Here is a 12641-nt window from a genome sequence, read left to right as displayed (position 1 = left end):
TGCACTTTACGTTACTTACTAAATACCATATTAGAAAAAAAAGGATGGTAAACGCAGTGCCCTAAATGTTATAATTGCGCCACCAATAAGCTGGTAGGTTTATAACCAAGAATTAATCCTTCTAGCACAATTCAACGCAAGCAGCGCAGTGATTACGTGGCATGGGCAAGGTGAACTCGGAGATTCGACAATCGGTCGGTAATCAGGCACCAGGTAGGCAAATCTGCACGCTGCGTTAAGCAAAGGTCGAATGAGCATAAGCCGCATACCATAACAATAGGCTCTTGGCGTCCAGCTTCCGGGCATACAGCTATCGCCAAATGTTGAAAGAAACTCGCATGTTGCTTTGGTAACAAGCAGATACGGTGAGAGATAATTCAGGTAAAATACTGTAGTGGTTAGGTTTGTCATGCATTGGTAGCGCATGGCTTCGGCTGTTGTATCGCGTCACGAATTGGGGAATCGTATCCTATAGGCGCTTCTGCACAAACACATATTTTCTGCTTTCTTATTGCCTTTTGCTTTTTAGCTTAGATAAGTCGGTATATAACTTCTTCGTTTCCACTGATCAATTTGTCGGAAGGTTGTGCTGTATTTGTGTGCTTCGCATGCGTTCGCCTGTTTTTCGTGTACGACCGAGAGCGTTTCTGGCGCTGCGTCAAGATCGCTCTCCCGCTGTGTGAACAGCGCTGTTGGCTGTATACGTTGTTGAGTCCTGGGCCGAGTCTCGCGTGATGTCGCGAAAGTCAAACTATTTTCGTAAGTGATCGCCCCAGAATGACCGCCTACTTTTGCAAAACAACAACAGAAAGATAAAGGCATATTCATAATGGCGGGCACAAGCGAGCCTCGTTGACCTTTTTCGTTTAATAGATTGCACCTGACACAATCATACGCGAGGGAAACGCCAATAGAAGCGTCGATGTCTTTCTCTCCCGCGCAAAAAAGCGACCGATGTCATATCGACATATAATTCTTGGAGTACTTAAGACTGTTGATAAATTGCAATTTGCGATAGATCATGGCGGCCTTTGACGGTGTCCAGGATGGAACTATAAAGGCTTCGCGTCCCCACCTCCACAACCGTGCTTCTGACATACGCGTGCTGTGTTTTCATTTTTTCTGTTTCGATGGTGCCTTGAACGAACGGTACGAGATCTACCTGGTCGTGTCGGGAACCCATCTGTCAAGCAAAGGCGATGCTGGCCTTTTGAGCATCGACACCAGGACCTGCATGGGAAGAGGTACGGTGCCCGACTATATTAGCCGTACCAGCAAGGTGAGCGCATTGAAGGCGCGACTTATTGCATCCCGATATTTCCATAGCCCTTCTCTCTGCAAAAGAAAGTGCGTAAAAGCAATTTCACGTTCACTAAACTCGTATACGTCAACGTTTCTTGTAACGCTTAATAATGAAGCGTCAAGAAGACGCTTTTAGAAATAAAAATTATAATTAGCAGAGCCACAATTATGCTACCTCAGTAATGTCAATTATGGTACCTGACAAAAAATTACGAACTGAGTAACTTGCATCTTATCCAGTGAACTATTACGTAAGGAACACGTTACGAATAAAATAGCAAACGTGCGTTTCCTCTGTTTGAGATAATATAAAAATACCGCGAAAGCATCTGCGTTTTAAAGCGTATGCGTGGGCATTCGAGGCTGCTTTCCAACGAACTTTCGGTCATCACAGGTGAATCACATGTGCGCTGTTTCGAAGGCTACATTTTTCACTACAGCATCACAACAGTGAAATTTGTCTTGACGTGCTCAGCTTTCTTGCAACATAATCACTGGTAGTAATTTGTCCGCAGCTACCCACTGCTGCGTCACTCATATTCCTGTCGTGGGATTCGTTACTATACGCGATAATATATAGCTGCTGCAAAAATGAAGCGCACACTACGGTTTTTCATAATTCTTTCTTGTCGATGGGGACGCAGGCCTGTTCGGCGAAAAGCTGCTACCTGTACTTGCCATAGGCCTAAATATAATTGAAGGCGCACTTCTTCGAACGAGAAGAAAATTAGAATCGCATGACTAGGTTGGGCCTAGAATCGTTTTCGGTTAACGAATGAAAAAAATTATTGAGGCTGCAGTCTCAATAGTGAGATAAATTTCAAAGGTTACGACCCAACGCAAAGCCTGTAATGATAGTATCACGCCTAGTTCTGTGCGGACTAGTGTCTTAAGATTGAATTCCAATTACTGCGCCTAACATTCTTTGGAAAGTTCACCCTCTTTACGGTATGTATGTTTCTCTGTTGGTTTGTTAATCCGCATTTCACCTCTTTCACGTTAATTTCGGTCAACGGATATTCTGATGTCTAAGGGTAACTTCGGACTGCTGTGCTGAGGGAACAGGGTTCGTTACAAACCTTCAGGCCAACATGTGTCGCTGAGTTTGTCACGGTACGTGCCGGTCATAAATTAACTTATTTCATACCAACTAGGCTGACTGGGCAGTTCTAGCGGGTAGATGTCTTGGTGCCCACAATGCGGTACTGGTGGCCATCAGTTTTTACGTACTTGTATCTTGCTGCCGGCCTTGGGGACCTGGTGACCAGTTCAAGCGGCCTGGTGTCTTGGAACCCACCCTATAAACCTGGTGGGCACCTGTTCCCCAGCGCCCCGGTGTATTGTTATCCGGGATGCGGACCTTGTTGCCAGCTTTTCTAGTGGCATGGTGGCCAGCCTTGCGGACAAGGCGGCCAGCTATTATATCAGTCTGGTGTCTTGCTTCCCGCAATGTAGAACCGGTGGCCAGCTGTTCTAGAGGCCTGGTTACTTGCCAGCCCTGTGAACCTGGTAGTCAGCAGTTCTTACGCATTTGTATCCTGCTCCCAGCCTTGTGGACCTGGCGGTGAGTTCAAGCCCGACTCTGTGGACCTGGTGGCCACCTCAAGCGGTCTGGTGTCTTGCTACACACCCTGCAGATCTGGTGAGCGCCTGTTGTACGGTGGCCTGGTGTATTGTTATGCGCGCTGCGGACCTTGTTACGTCTAGTGTCTTGCTTCCAGCACTGCGGGCCTGGCGGTCAGCGTTTCTACAGGCATGGTGACTTGCCCGCCCTGCGGTCCTGGTGGCGAGCAGTGCTTGCTTACTTGTATTTTGCTACCGGCCCTGTGGAGCTGGTGGCCATCATAAGCGGCCTGGTGTCTTGTTAAAGACCTTGCAGGGCTGGTGACCACTTGTTCTCTTGCGCTCTGGGGTACTGTTTTCCGTGCAGCAGACAAGGTGAGAACATTCCTTGCGACTGTTTTGATTTCATTACGCTCAAGCAACTTTTGGTGTAGCAGCCGCATGAAGTGGCGTCCGCTGCTTTTTACTGTAACCGCTTTCTCTTTCGGGCTTTTGGAGTAGGCGTATCTGTGGCTAGACAAATGTAGTACAGCTGCCTGTTATGTTTAATAACGTTCCTAAATTTGATGTCATGTATTTCAAAGAAATACCTTCTTCCTCCCTTTGTTAGTTGCTTACTTGAACAGAAGACCTTTAGTAAATACTATACAATGAACGGCGGTGCGCACAATAGTTTAATTTCAGCCTACGCAAAGAGTAAATTTATGCACTGTTTATGCGCAAGCTTCAGCTGAGACAATTTTGGATTTGTTCTCCACACCGTTCAGAAGCTATACCGAAATGGAAACACTAAAGCGGGCGGATTGACTCTGTGACATATCTACGTAGCGATGTCACGAGAGCGAAGGCTATGTTCGATGCCTGTGGAACCAAGAGTGCTGATGACAGGTGCGTGCACATAGAAGTAGGAGAGATTTGTAATCCATGTGAATTCAGAATATATTCGCGACAGTTGTCAGTTTGAGATAGCGCTCTTCAGCAGATATGCGTTGACAGTCACTGAGGGCAACGCACGTTCTGCTATGTCGGCTACGCGCTTATTTCCTGACTGTATCAGTGGTTGTATCGTAGTGGCAAAACACTTTTTCGCCGTTGATCGATTCGCGTTGTTGAAATGAGAAACAATCGCGTTTGCCTTGACCATGATTTTGGCTTCTAGCGCGAAGTGAAACACAGACACAGAAAGGAGCAGACAGGACGAGCGCTCGTCCTGTCTGCTCCTTTCTGTGTCTGTGTTTCACTTCGCGCTAGAAGCCAAAATCATGTTACCGTACCAACTCGCCCAACTGTCTATCCTTTTGCATTGCCTTGACCATGTTGCATTATCCGTGACAGCAATAATCGCATAACGTTCTGTTTCTACCAGTTCCTTGTTTTTTTTTTGAACCTTTTTATGTGCGTCCACGACCCTTGAAAGTCTGCTTTGTGCGCAATATGTCGATTGTCTTCAGTTTTCTTCGCAGCTTTCGCGAACTTGATTTTCTCTACTTTTGTCCCGTCAAGCTTTAGGAGCAAACAATGGACCTCAGTGATTTTTCTACGTGTTAACATCCTATAATTACAATATAAATAACAAACGGCAGCGACATTCTAAGGACAACAAGATTACGAGACAATACGTATGCGTGCCTGTGTCATGATGAATGTGTCATTGATGGCGGGATTACATGAGTGCTGTGGCAGCAAAAAAGTTGCAACTTGAAGATTTGCTGCACGTGCGTCGTGATGGATGATGATGCTGAAGCAGCGTGCAGTGCAGACTGTTTATAATTGAGGATAGTTATTTTTGCCTATTTCACTCATTTTGGTTGTCTGTTGGTGGTCCGACTCGGCAAGGAAGATTTCGTTCGCTCGCTTGTCGGTCGGCTCGTTGAGTCATTCGTTCAGTAAATGGTTAGTTCGTTTGTGCTACTGGGTTACATTGGCAGTCGTCGTCGGTGGTTTATGCACAATTCTTCCGTGCCGCTTGCACTTAAGTATTCATGCCACAGGCTTCGCAATCATTATCAGACAGTCGTCAGATCACCTCCGTCTTGTAATTTAATGGCTTTCGGGCTCAGTATCATCATCATTCTATTTAGGTCCACTGCAGGACGAAGGCCTGTACGATCTCCAGTTATCCCTGTCCTGCGCCAACCGATTCCAATTAGCGCCTGTAAGTTTTCTTATTTCATCACCTCACCTAGTCTTCTGCCGTCCTCGACAGCGTTTCCCTTCTCTTGGAGCCATTCTGTAACCCTAATGGTCGACCAGTTGTATAACCTACGCATTAGTTATCTGCCCACCACCATTATTTTCCCCTTAATGTCAATTAGAATATGGGCTAGTCCCGTTTGCTCTCTGATCCACACTGCTCTCTTCTTGTCTCTTAACGTTACGCCTAGCATTCTCCCTTCCATCGCTCTTCGCGCGGTCCTAAAGTTGTTCTCGATCTTTTTTATCAGTCTCCAAGTTTCTTCACCATAGGTTAGCACCGGTAGAGTGTAGTGATTGTATACCTTTCTTTTCAATGATAATGGTAAGCTTCCGGTCAGGGTCTGACAATGTCTCCCGTATGCGCGCAAACCCATTTTCATTCTGCAAATTTCCTTCTCGTGATCAGGGTTCCCTGCGAGTAATTGGCCTAGGTAAACGTATTCCTTCACAGACTCTAGATGATGAGTGGCGATCCTGAACTCCTGTTCTTTTGCCAAACTATTGGTCATTGTCTTTGTCTTCTGCATATTAACTTTGGACCCCACTTTTACGCTCTCTCTTTTACGGTCCTCAATCGTCTGCCTGCCGAGTGTTGCTGAACATGACAATGTCATATGCAAACCGAGGGTTGCTGAGATATTTACCGCTGACCCTTCCTCCTTAGCCTTCCCAGTTTAATAGCTTGAATACTTCTTCGAAGCATACAGTGAATAGCAATGTAGAGCTTCTGTCTGTTTGTCTGACCCCTTTTTCTATAGGGGTCTTTCTACTTATCGAGAACTAAGGTAGCTGTGGAATCTGTGTCAATATTTTCCAAGATATTTACGTAGGCATTCCGTACTCCTTGATTACGTAATGCCCCTACGGCTGCTGAGATCTCTACTGAATCAAATGCATTTCCGTAATCTATGAATGCTTTATAGAAAGGCTAATTGTACTCTGTGGTCCATTCTAGAGTATCCCTTCCGGAAGCCAGTCTGTCCTCTTCTTTGACTAAATTCCAGTGCTGCCCTTATCCTATTGGAAGTTATCTTGGTGAATATTTTATACAATACTGTAAGTAAGCTAATGTTCCTATAATTGTTCAAGTCTAATGCCTGCCTTTTTGTGGATTAATAGAATGTTGGCATTCTTCGAGCTCTCTAGGACTCTTTTGAAGTTGTGAGATATTGTTGCATAATAATAATAATCAAATAAGCTGAGTGGTATCATTGAGGTAAAACTACGGCAGTTGCGTTTGCCATGCTTTAGCATTGCATGGCTTTCGTTGTCGTCTCCCCTCAGGAATTGCGGTGTCATGGGGAATCATGGACTGGGCCCTTCCGCACAAACTACTATCTTGCGCTTCGTTCCTGCGTTTTGCCTTTTTAACTCGGATAAGAAAGTATTTACCTGAGATGCTTTCACAATGGTTAATTTGTCGGAATGTTTTGTTATATTTGTGTGCTTCCCATGCGATCGCGTCTTTTTGTATGCGACCAAGGGCGGTTCTGGTGTTCTGTTGGACGTATGATTTATTGAGTCTTGGGCCAAGTCTCGCGATATCTCTGGAAAGTCAAACTATATCCGTAAGGGATCGCTCCAGACTGCCCACGTATATTTGCAAAACAACGCAAAGAGAAAAATAAAGACATACTACCAATGGCGGACACAAGTGCTACTGGTTGTCCTGTTTCTTTTAATAGATTGTGCCTGACGCAGTCATACGGGAGGGAAACGACAATAGAAGTGTCGATGTATTCCTCTCCCGCACAAAAGGCGCCGGATATCATAATGAGTTACACTTCCTGGAGTACTCAATAGTGTCGATAAACTTCAGCTTTCGATAGATCGTGGCGGCGTTTCATGGTGCCCACAATAGAACTCCAAAGCTCCGCGTGCCCGCACTATCACCCTGCTTCTGACATACGCTTGCGGTGTCTTTTTCTTTCTTTTTTTTTCCTGTTTCAATGGTGCTGCGAACGAACGGCACGAGATCACCCTGGTCGTTTCTTAAACCATTGTCAAGCAAAGGCGATGCTGGCCTTTCGTGCATCGTCATCAAGGCCAGCTTCGGCGGCAGCATGGTGGCCGAGTATAGTATCCAGACTAGCAAGGTAAGCACATTGAAGACGTGACTTATTGCATCCTAGTAGTAAAGCCATAGTGTTAAGGGCCATCGGCATTGGTGCACGCGTTGGCGTGCTGTGTGCGAAGTTTTCCGTATATGTTTAGGTAAATGTATATGCGACGCCTTGCTGCATGACATGGTATATGCAGGTTATATTGTCACAGCAGCGCATGAATTAAAGTTGCCCACACCTTGCTTTAGATTTGTCACAATGGTTTTCCTCTGAATTTTGAGAATGACAGCCCAAAACAAATGTCATGAAACAGAAAACCAACAGCGCATGCCCGTTATGTTAAATCTTCTCAGACCTAATTATTAAAAGTGGTAAGCAATGAAGGAAACCAAAAAATGATTATTATTTTTTTTTTTGGCGCGTCTGTGAGCTACTCCCAATTTCGGCCAATGCAAGAGGCCGCGTTTCTACTAGAAAGCTCGCCTGCGTGCATAGCATTCGCCGCCGGCGTTTCCCGAGGAACATTAGGTTGCATAAGCTGCACTTGCCTGGAAGCGTGAGAAGCAGTCCGGGATCTTTGAATGCTCTCGCATTCCAATTATTAACGCGAAGCTTAGGCGTCCTCCAAGTTATTTCTATTGGCTTTCGCTCTGCAATAATAATTGCGTAAAATCGACGTCGCTTTCACTAAACTCGAGTGCTTCAATGTTTCTTATAACGGTTAGCAATCATGCCTCAACAGGACACTAAACTAAGTAAAAGGTTATAGCTAGCCGAAGTACAATTATGCTGCCTGACTAATGTTATTACTGAAGAAATGCGAAATGCGTAAGTTGGAACTCATTCAGTGGAGGATCGTATGGGGAACACGTTACGAATAGAATAGCGGACGTGCGTTGCCTTGCAATTACAAGTTATTTGAAATCTGGCGCGAAAGCGCCTGCGTTGTTCACATTACGCGCGCTTTCGAGCCTCCTTTCCGACGAACGTTCGGTTACCACGGATGATTCGTGTGTGCTGCTCCAATGGCTATGCTTCCGAGTCCAGCATCCCAGTAGTGAAATCTGTATTCTCGGTAAACTTCGCGTTCCTGCCATTTAATCGCTGGTAAAAATTTGTCCGCAGCTTCCCACTAAGGCGTCGCTCATATTCTTGGAGTGGCTTTTGATTATTATGTCGTATAATTTTAAGCTGCCTCAAAAAGGAAGCACCTTACGGTTTTCTGGGCTCCTTCCTGATCGGCGGTAATGCAAGTTCAACCGGCGTAAAGCAGCTGCGCGTGCTTGTCATTGGCCATCACACAATTGAAACAGCGCATTTTCAAATGAGAACACATTCGTTTTCAGTTAACAAATAAGAAGTCGTGCCCACAGACTCAGTAGTGATGTGATAACTCTAATATAACTCTAGTACTATGCACAGTTCTGCGTGCTCAAATGTGTTAAAATTGTGACTTCCAAGTACTTCAATGAGCATTTCCTTGAAAGTTCATGCATTTTCCGTATCTAATGTGTGTAATTCCAGGCAGCTTTGCTGAAGAAACAGGGTCCGTCACCTACCTTCAGGCCAACTTGTGTCGTGGAGTTCTTGGCGGTAAGTGCCACTCTTCGATGAGCCTCTCTGACCCCAAATAAACTGACTGGGTGGTTCTTGCGGCTTGATGTCATGATCCCCGCCTTGCGGTCTTCATGGCCAGCAGTTCTTAAGTACTTGTATTTTGCTGCCCGCCCTACTGACCTGGTCGCTGGTTCTTCAGTGGGCCTGGTATCTTGATACCCACCCTGACGTAATGGTGACCGCCTGTTCTCTTGAGGGCTGGTGCGTTGTTATCTGCCCTGTGGACCTAGCGGCTAGCGGTCCGGTGGCCAGCCTTTCGGACCTGGTGATCAGCTCTTATAGCAGTTCATTTGCCTTGCTCATCACACTGCAGACCTCTTGGCCAGCTGTTCTAGAGGCCTGGTGACTTGCCGACCCTGAGGAGCTGGTGGTCAGCTTTTCTAGCGACCTGGTATCATGCGCTCCGCTCTGCGCACCCGGTGGCAAGATCTTCTAGCGGCCAGATACCCTGCGGCCCGACGTACGGATCCTGTGGCTAGCTCTTCTAGCGACCAGGTATGTCCCTACCCGCAGTACAGACGTGATGGGCAGTTGTCAGTGACATTTTACCCACCTTGTGGTCGTGGTGGCCAGGTGTTCTAACAAACTGGTATCTTGCTCTGTCTTGAGGACGAAGTGGATGGCAGTTCTGGTGACCTGGTGTCTTGCTGCCTGCCCGGACCTGGTGGCCAGCTGCTAAACTGACCCTGTATGCTGTTGAAGAAAAGAATGGCTGGGCGGTGAAGAATCACAGGAGGCGAAATTCTTTTTCTGTCACAATTTCTTTGTAAAAACGGATAGTTGGGCAAGTAACCATCCTGGAAATTAGCGTCTTTCCTTACTTAGGTTACCTTGATTTCAGTCATTTATTTGCGTTTATACATCACCTTCGCTGCCGTAACAGATGATATTGAGAGAACCAATATCGCGGCTTGTGTTTGCCTGGGCTACCATTTTGCCATTGTCTCTGTCTGATGTTGCACGCAAAAGTGCTCATCTGCTTTCGTAAACGCTTTTTTTTTCCAAAAAGGTCCGTCAAATTCACAACATTGCCCGAGTGCAAAAAATTAAACTAATTGAGAAAGCGCCATGCATGTACTAACTGTTTTGTGGCCTTCAATTCATAACAAGCGGCTCCAACTTGTCGAGATCTGCGATCAAAAGTATACATCACCGGTGATTGATTGGAATAGGCGTGGTAACGAAATAAATAAATGAGGGTGTGGAAGTGCATTTGCAAGGTTACTGATTTGTACGTTCATTTACAGCTATTTGGAGAAGTTAGAACAAAGCAGTGTGGACAATATGATAGGCTATGGGCTGGCTTTTTTTTTTTTTTTTTCGCGACAAGGAATCTTCCCAAACGCGTTCATTTTTCCCCTAAATGCAGGTCAAAGTCCGTGCATTTACAGGGGCAGTGGTATGGCCGTCCAATCAATGATATTTAGGGAAGATACAGCATAGCTGCGGCCACATTCTAACGAGGCACAGGATTATGTTCTTTACGCAACAAGGAATTTTGGTAAATTAGTGCCTTCTCCTAAAGGAGTGCCAGTATATGTCAATTTCAAGAAGTAGGGTTAGGTAAGGATTTTTAGACGAGACAGCAGAGCTATGTCGATATTGTGATGGGCCATATCATGTAGTTTGTTTAGGGAAGTGAGAACAGGACTGTGCGACCATATATTAGGCTATATTTTGCTGTTCTTTCTCGCGAAAAGCAATTTATGTATATTAGTGTATTCTTAGCTCAAATGAGTCAGTATATGTGGATTGGTTGAGACAGCGATGTGTTAATCCATTTAGAGCTTTTTAGAGAAGATGTAGCAGGGTTGTGTTGAAATTCTAATGTGCTATTGTATTTAGCTTTTTGTTGATAAGTTCTTGTTCTTTCCTGTAATCTTCGCCTAAATGAGTGTCACTATATATTTACTAGCTGGGGTAGCGATATGTTAAACCATTTACAGATTTCTAGAAAAGATATAACAGGGCTGTGTGGACATTTTAACGGGTTATTGTCTTATGTTCTTGGTCAACAAACAATTCACGTAATTTCCTGTATTCTTCGCCTGAATGAATGTCGCTATATATTTATTAGCAGGGGTAGCGATATGTGCTTCCAGTTGTAGCTTTTTAGGGAACTGAGAACAGGACTGTGCAGCCATTTTATTGGGCCAAAGTTTGTTTATTTTCCCCGCGAGATGCAATTTATGTAAATTGGGGTCTTCTTCGCTTAAATGAGTCCGTATGGCTATTGGTAGAGCTAGTGATATGATAATCAGGTAATGCTTTTTAGATAACATATACCAGGGTAGTGTGGACATTCTAATAGGGTATTCCATTTAGTTTTTCGTCGACAAACAGTTCTCCTAATTTTGTGCATTCTTCGCCTGAATGCGTGTCGCTATATATTTATTAGCAGGGGTAGCGATATGTGCGTCCAATAGTAGCTTTTTTTCACCCGCCGTGGTTGCTCAGTGGCTATGGTGTTGGGCTGCTGAGCACGAGGTCGCGGGATCGAATCCCGGCCACGGCGGCCGCATATCGATGGGAGCGAAATGCGAAAACACCCGTGTGCTTAGATTTAGGTGCACGTTAAAGAACCCCAGGTGGTCAAAATTTCCGGAGTCCTCCACTACGGCGTGCCTCATAATCAGAAAGTCGTTTTGGCACGTAAAACCCCAAATATTAATAGTAACTTTTTAGGAAAGTGAAAACAGGACTGGGGGTGCAGCCATTTTAAAGGGCTAAAGTTTATTTTTTCCGCGAGAAGCAATTTTTTCAAATTAGTGTAGTCTTCTAAATTAGTCAGTATATGTAAATAGGTAGAGGTAGTCACATGTTAATCCATTTACAGATTTTTAGAGAAGATGGTGGGCTATTGTGTTGCGTTTTTGGTCCACACACAATTCACATAATTTAGTGTATTCTTTGGCTAAATGAGCGTCACTATATATTTATTAACAGGGGTAGCTATATGTGCGTCCAGTTGTAGGTTTTTGGGGGAAGTGAGAACAGGCCTGTGCAGCAATTCTAATGGGCTAATATTTCTTTAATTTTTCCTAGAAAAGCAATTTTTCTAAATTATGGTATTTTCTTAAATTAGTCAGTAATCCCTGTACAGCTTTCTTGAGAAGATATATGAGGGCTTTGTGGATATTCTATTGGCCCATTATGTGGTGTTCTTATTCGGCAAACAACTAGCGTAATTTCGCGTATTCTTCGGCTAAATGAGTGTCACTATATATTTGCTTCCAGGGGTAGAGATATGTGCGTGCAGTTGTAGCTTTTTAGGGAAATGAGAAAAGGACTGTGCAGCCATTTTAATGACGATGGTTTGTTTTTTTTCCTGTGAAAAGCAATTTTTGTAGATTGTAGCCAGTATATGAGCATTGGAAGACGTAGCGCTATCTTAATTCATTTACAGCTTTTTAGAGAAGATATAACGGGGCTATTGTCTTATGTATTTGGTCGACAAACAATTCACTTAGTTTCGCGTATTCTTCGCAATAATGAATGTCACTATATATTTGTTAGCAAGGGTGGCGATATGTGCGTCCAGTAGTACCTCTTTAGGGAAGTGAGAACAGGACTGATGTGCGGTAGTTTTTTCCCCCGCAAGAAGCCATGTTTTTTTGTGAATTCGTGTATTCTTCGTTTAAGTGAGGGTCCGTGTATGTCCATTCATTCGTAAAGATTGTGGCATGTTAATTCACTTACAGATTTTTAGAGTAGATATAACAGGGCTGTGTGGACGTTTTAACGGGCTAATTTGTTTAGTTGTGGTCGACAAACACTTCTCGTAATTTTGTGTATTCTTCGCCAGAACGAGTATCGCTATATATTTATTAGCAGAGGTAGCGATATGTGTGTTCAGTTGTAGCTTTTCGTTGAGGTCAGAACAGAAGTGTGCCGCTGTTT

General features: G+C 44.6%; 1 long non-coding RNA gene across 1 annotated transcript; it reads left to right on the top strand.

Annotated features, from left to right (window-relative positions):
• The first annotated feature begins 583 nt into the window (after positions 1 to 583).
• On the top strand, positions 584 to 9518 carry LOC139049659 (uncharacterized). The gene is made up of 7 exons (XR_011508479.1): positions 584 to 1244; positions 2851 to 2944; positions 3024 to 3240; positions 7037 to 7157; positions 8649 to 8717; positions 9055 to 9236; positions 9351 to 9518. It is a non-coding gene; the product is annotated as an uncharacterized lncRNA (long non-coding RNA).
• The last annotated feature ends 3123 nt before the right edge of the window (positions 9519 to 12641 follow it).

The sequence above is a fragment of the Dermacentor albipictus genome, chromosome 9 (genome assembly GCF_038994185.2).
Source record: "Dermacentor albipictus isolate Rhodes 1998 colony chromosome 9, USDA_Dalb.pri_finalv2, whole genome shotgun sequence".
NCBI classification, from domain to species: domain Eukaryota; kingdom Metazoa; phylum Arthropoda; class Arachnida; order Ixodida; family Ixodidae; genus Dermacentor; species Dermacentor albipictus.
This window is presented reverse-complemented; position numbering and strand designations above follow the sequence as displayed.